General features: G+C 45.6%; 1 pseudogene; it reads right to left on the reverse strand.

The window, feature by feature from the left end:
• Window positions 1-2105: 2105 nt before the first annotated feature.
• On the reverse strand, window positions 2106-4818 carry LOC142832936 (replication factor C subunit 3-like; annotated as a pseudogene).
• Between the last annotated feature and the right edge of the window lie 1510 nt (window positions 4819-6328).

The following is a 6328-nucleotide window of genomic DNA, read 5'->3' on the forward strand; positions in this document are numbered from 1 at the left end:
CAGGTTCAAACTCCTCTCTCTGTCACACATAGAGTTCAGCACAGCAGCAGCACAAGGTCTCGCTAACCACCTGCACTAACTGACAGAAGAATCTCCCGAACCCTAACTCATCAGATAGCTACCTAGAAACACACACTCCTCTCACCACTGTGTTCATCTAAACCACGGACGCTCAGGCTCTCATGGCTGCACTCAAGTCTATTCTGCACCCTAAAAATGATCTACTCCCCCTAGGGCTCAAGGCGGCTTGCTTCTCAGCTGTGACGGGCAAGGATGAGGCTGCGCTTCAGTGAGGCTGAGGAAATGCCACACTGCAACAGCAGGGGACCTCAAAACTGTCATGTTTATTCAGAGCTACGGAGCCTGTCTTAGTTAAGCTGCCATAAAAGAAACAACTAGTGGTTGAGACATTTCAGTCCTATCCACTACTGAGTAAGAAACCCACAGACGTGAAAGGAAACAACTTTGGAGTGTGGTACAACGATGCTTTCTAAGTACTTCGTATTTCTCACCACAGATCCTGTCCTTGGGCACGAGCAGTGTCTTGCAGTTCTGGACCCACAACGTACAATCTCTTTGATCTCTGTACCAAAGCACAAGTGCCCTTGCAGGACAACAAACAGTATCTCCAAGGGAGAAACATTTGGCTAAGTTAGCTCTCAAGCTGGAAGCTCAGTGTCTTTCTAGCACATTCCACATCAATTACAAAGCAATTACAACAATGACAATTGTTCTTTCAGCCTGAGCACACTAGGCAATTTATGCTGTGCAATAAAACTAAGCTACTTTCTGTGGGGGGAAAAAGAGATGAATGAAGTTCAATTTTACATGCTAACATATTGAAGAAAAGCATAAACTATACGCACTAACTACTTAGGTTCACTATATTTCAGGTCTTACATGCAATTTTTTCCCCTTTCAAATAAGGCTCTGTTGCCAGGAGGCCGCTTGTGTTAGTTCCCTGCCACTTAGCCCCGAAATAATCACACAGAAGGTGCATTAATCAAATCACTGCTTGGCCCATTAGCTCTAGCTTCTTACTAGCTAACTCTCACATATTAATTTAACCCATTTCTATTAATCTGTGTATTGCCTCGAGGCTGTGACTCACCGGGAAAAGTTCCATCTGGCTCCAGAGGCTACATGGCCTCTCTCCAATCTGCCCTTCTTTCTCCCAGCATTTCATTTAGTTCTCCCCACCTAGTTCTCCTCTGCCCTTCTTTCTCCCAGCATTCCATTTAGTTTCCCCACCTACTTCTCCTCTGCCCTTCTTTCTCCCAGCATTCCATTTAGTTTCCCCACCTACTTCTCCTCTGCCCTTCTTTCTCCCAGCATTCCATTTAGTTTTCCCACCTACTTCTCCTCTGCCCTTCTTTCTCCCAGCATTCCATTTAGTTTTCCCACCTAGTTCTCCTCTGCCCTTCTTTCTCCCAGCATTCCATTTAGTTCTCCCCACCTACTTCTCCTCTGCCCTTCTTTCTCCCAGCATTCCATTTAGTTTTCCCACCTAGTTCTCCTCTGCCCTTCTTTCTCCCAGCATTCCATTTAGTTTTCCCACCTAGTTCTCCTCTGCCCTTCTTTCTCCCAGCATTCCATTTAGTTTTCCCACCTAGTTCTCCTCTGCCCTTCTTTCTCCCAGCATTCCATTTAGTTCTCCCCACCTAGTTCTCCTCTGCCCTTTTTTCTCCCAGCATTCCATTTAGTTCTCCCACCTAGTTCTCCTCTGCCCTTCTTTCTCCCAGCATTCCATTTAGTTCTCCCCACCTAGTTCTCCTCTGCCCTTCTTTCTCCCAGCATTCCATTTAGTTCTCCCCACCTAGTTCTCCTCTGCCCTTCTTTCTCCCAGCATTCCATTTAGTTTTCCCACCTAGTTCTCCTCTGCCCTTCTTTCTCCCAGCATTCCATTTAGTTCTCCCCACCTAGTTCTCCTCTGCCCTTCTTTCTCCCAGCATTCCATTTAGTTTTCCCCACCTACTTCTCCTCTGCCCTATCAGGCCAAGCCAATTTCTTAATTCATTAACCAATGAAAGCAACATATAGACAGAAGCACCTCCCACACTAAAGCTCGGGAATTATTGTAAATGTTGTGTGCCTCCCTCATGCTGTTACCTCTGTGGAGTCTGCTGACTGACGGTAGCATTTGCAGTCTCCTCAGATACACCTCCCAGTCTGTCTCGGGGATTTCTTGGTCTTCAGTAAAAGGGTATCTATGACACCAGAGAAAATACATTAACCACACATCGTCATGTTCCAGATGCTCCCTGTGTGACGGCCCCACTCACTGCTGCACTCTGCAAGCTTCACACATCAGTAAGGCTTTCCTGAGGTTCCTGCAGTACTTCTCTGCCAGCCTGTGAGCCAGCTTCGAAGGAAGAGCCAGACCCTCCTTCTTGCAGACAGTGGATAATACACTGCAAATCTGGAAGACAAACCAACAAGGAGGAAACAATGTCTAACGACTGTCCGCATCGCTGTGGAGCCTTTCACAGTGCTGCTGCCTCCTACAGGACGCCATGTGCTGCTGCTGTACAGTCTTCACTGTCTATTATGGTGAGCGCTGTCTACTGGGAAACTAGTACATGTTATTGACAGCTGTTAAGATGAAAGGGAAAACGGTGCACTGACTCCCACAAAGGAACCAGGGATTCTCACGTTCTCTATGTCTCCTATGCTCCCATTTCCCCTATGGCAAACTAAATCAGCTTAAGGTAGAAGACATTAAATACTTCATCAGTCCTTATGCACTGAATTCATAACACTCAAAACTTGTTAAAAGATAGATGCAAGAGAACATGTTTTATATTTGTATTCACCAGTAAACACATCACTCTGTACACCTACTAATAGTTGACCTTTCGATCTGTCTGATATGCTTCACCTTGTTTTAGAAAACAAAATTTGAGCCAAGATATTTCTGGAAAGCTTAACATGACTTACGTCATCAATGCTGGGAGCAGGCACACGAATTGCCAGGCACCTACTGCGGATCGGAGGGATCACCTTAGATGTGGAATTGCAACACAAGATCAGCCTGCAGGTGGACATGTACTTCTCCATGGTTCTGTGCAAGGCATGCTGAGCATCCTTTCTGAGTTTGTCCACCTCTGTCAATAATACCACTGGGTCAAAAAGAAACAAACCATCTTCAACTAGAGGGCACTCAAGTGTTAAGTCACCATCTGCCTCTACTGTGTCCTCATTAATAGGTGTGACGTCCTAAATAGATGGCTGATATTCTACTTTCACCTCCGCGAAGGGCAGAATCATATTTTTTTAAAATGTTATAATCAAACAAGACTAAGAAACCCTGGGCAAAATGAAGTTAAATTAGGACTTCTCACTTCATCTCAGCTTTTATCATAACAAAGTTGCAAGACAAGGATGTGCTGATCTATGCTATAAACTCAAAGAATTTGTTAATACTTTGGAAATCTCTGATGCAAGAGTCATAGCCAATGGGTACAGTCAACAGGAGAATCTGGGAAGACATACAGGAAAATTGCATCTGGCTGCAATTGAGGACCAGTCAGCCCTAAGTGGTTCAGGAACTGTGAGTAGGCAGGGGGTGAATCCAAACAACGTCAATGTATAAGTCAAACTCCATTCCCATTTCCAAAAAAAGAACAAAGACAAAGACACATCATGCCTGAGTGGGAGTGAAAAGAAGAATCCACAATCTTGTCCAAGCTGTGAGAATGTGAAACCACAGCCTGCCCACAGGACACACAGGATCACAGCCAGTGTGAATGCAGAAGCCATAAGCAGGAGCAGGCCCCACAGGGCCCAATCTGTGGCTGAGAACATGGGACCCTGACACAGTGGGAATGGAGCAAGTAGGTGGTTCTGGAACAAAGGCACTTCCTGCTAAGAGGATGCTCCATGCAGAGCCCAGCAGTGGGGGCAGAGTGAGCAGAACAGGAGAGACAAGGACAAGGATGTAGAGTGGTAGGAAATATGGGTCCCGACTTCCTGAAGAAAAAACACAGAAACACCTAAGCCCCAAACATAGAAAAACCCTCTCTGGCCTCCTACTTTCAAATACTACAAAAAAACCTATTTTTTTATGTTTTGTTAAAGATGGTCAATAGAAAATAATCACATTGAATTCATAGTTCTAAGAAAATAATTACTTTTCACGTAACCATAAATGTAATGGACAAACATGCTAATCTAACTTTGGAGCATGAAGACCTGAGTTCAGCTCCAGAAACCATGTAAAAAGATGGTCATAAAACTCAGAGCTGGAGAAACAGAGGCAGCTGCATCCCTGGAACTCAACAAAACAAAAAATATACCAAGGAAGGATGGTGGCCCACATTCAGTATCTGATACTTATTCCAGACAGGATTGACTTTTTAGACAGCTTTGTTTATGCTCACCAACAATGAAAGAGCCAGGATAGCTCAACAGAACTCATGCAAGGAACTGCAAACTGTGGGCTCTGCAGAGCGAGCAGACTTCAGTGACAGCACAGGCTGTGGGTCAAGCAACCAGCTTTACTTTAATCTGCTCTGTGGACCAAGCTTCCAAGCGTACAGCAATATTTCAAAAAATAACTCTAAGCTGGAGGACAATGAATGTAAACTATGTTTTTTTGCTTTTGCTAAAAATGTAATTCCTACTACTTTTCTAAAAATATTTAGTAGCAGTTTACCTAGGATTAACTTCAAGGTGGTAGTTACTGGCAATGGTGCTGATTTCAATTTTTTTAGATGGAGTCTGTGAATGAAACAAGAATCTGCTCAACATTTTCTTACTGGCTATCTTCTTTTTCTCATGTATAACCAATCACCACTAACTACCTGAACAGTCTTCCATGTTAACACAGAAATAAAGGAAAAATATATTCATGTTCCACGGCAAATAATAACATAGAAAGAGGAAATCTCATGCACACCTGTTTTACTCCTCCCACTTAAAAATGTGTCTTTGCAATCCCTTTTAGACAACTGGTGTGAGATGACGACCATGTATCAACTTAAAGTATGCATGTTCTACAGCAAAATGCTTTTGTGGATTGATGGAGGAAGGTCATTGGCTAATAAAGGAACTGCCTTGGCCCATTTCATTGGTTAGAAGATAGGTGGGAGGAGTAAACAGAACAAAATGCTGGGAGGAAGAGGAAGTGAGGTCAGACTCGACAGCTCTCCTCTCCGGAGCAGACGCCTCAGAGAGACGCCATGCTCCCCGCTCCAGGGAAGATGCACGCTATGAAGCTCCGACCCAGGATGGACTTAGGCTAGAATCTTCCCGGTAAGACCGGTGCTATACAGATGATAAGAAATGGGCTAGTCCAGGTGTGAGAGTTAGCCTAGAAGAGGCTGGGTAGAAATGAGCCAAGCAGTGTTTAAAAGAATACTGTTTGTGTGTTGTTATTTCGGGGCAAAAGCTAGCCGAGCAGGCGGCTGGGGTGTTGGGGACGCAGCCCCGCCGCCCTTATTACTACAGTGGATTTTCACTTTGACGACACTGTGAATGTCTGTTTCATCTGATGAACTGATCTATGCATACTAAACACACACACACACACACACACACAGAGACACACACACTATTTCTTTTTTTTTTTGGTTTTTTTTTTTTTTTGAGACAGGGTTTCTCTGTGGTTTTGGAGCCTGTCCTGGAACTAGCTCTTGTAGACCAGGCTGGTCTCGAACTCACAAAGATCCTCCTGCCTCTGCCTCCCGAGTGCTGGGATTAAAGGCATGCGCCACCACCGCCCGGCCACACACTATTTCTTAAGTCATAAGCAGCCAGTGTTGGGGAGGGGTGCATATCTGACCAGAACTGAAAATCCTTGCCAGGGAGACCTGAGACAGCTAACTTCATAAGCACAGGACTGAGTCAGCAACCGGGGCTGGAGTGGACCTGGGATGGAGAACTCTACAGGAGCAAGACGGAGCCAGCGACCTAGGCCAGAGCAGACCTGAGACAGTGAGCTCCACAGCAGCAGGTACAGCAGAGCAACCGGAGCAAATGCTGAGGGAGTGTGCCAGAGCCAGAGACCTCTACAGGTTCAGGAAATGAGTCTGGGACCTACGAGGAGATAGGCAGGAATCAGTGACCTCTGCAGGACTGGGAGTGAGTCTGAGGTCTTCGATGGAGTAAACCTGAGCCAGAACCCCTGCAGGTCCAGGTGTGAATCTGGGACCTCCCAGAAACTGGTCCTGAGCCAGGAACTCTGAGGGTCGGGGTATGAATATGGGCAGGAACCAGAGACCTCTGCAGGTTCGGGCATGAATCTGGGACCACTGAGGGAGTAGGCCTAAGTCAGGACCTCTGCAGAACCAATCCCAAGTCAGAGACCTCCACAGGATCAGATCCAAAC

This window comes from Microtus pennsylvanicus, chromosome 12, assembly GCF_037038515.1.
Source record: "Microtus pennsylvanicus isolate mMicPen1 chromosome 12, mMicPen1.hap1, whole genome shotgun sequence".
Classification (NCBI taxonomy): Eukaryota; Metazoa; Chordata; class Mammalia; order Rodentia; family Cricetidae; genus Microtus; species Microtus pennsylvanicus.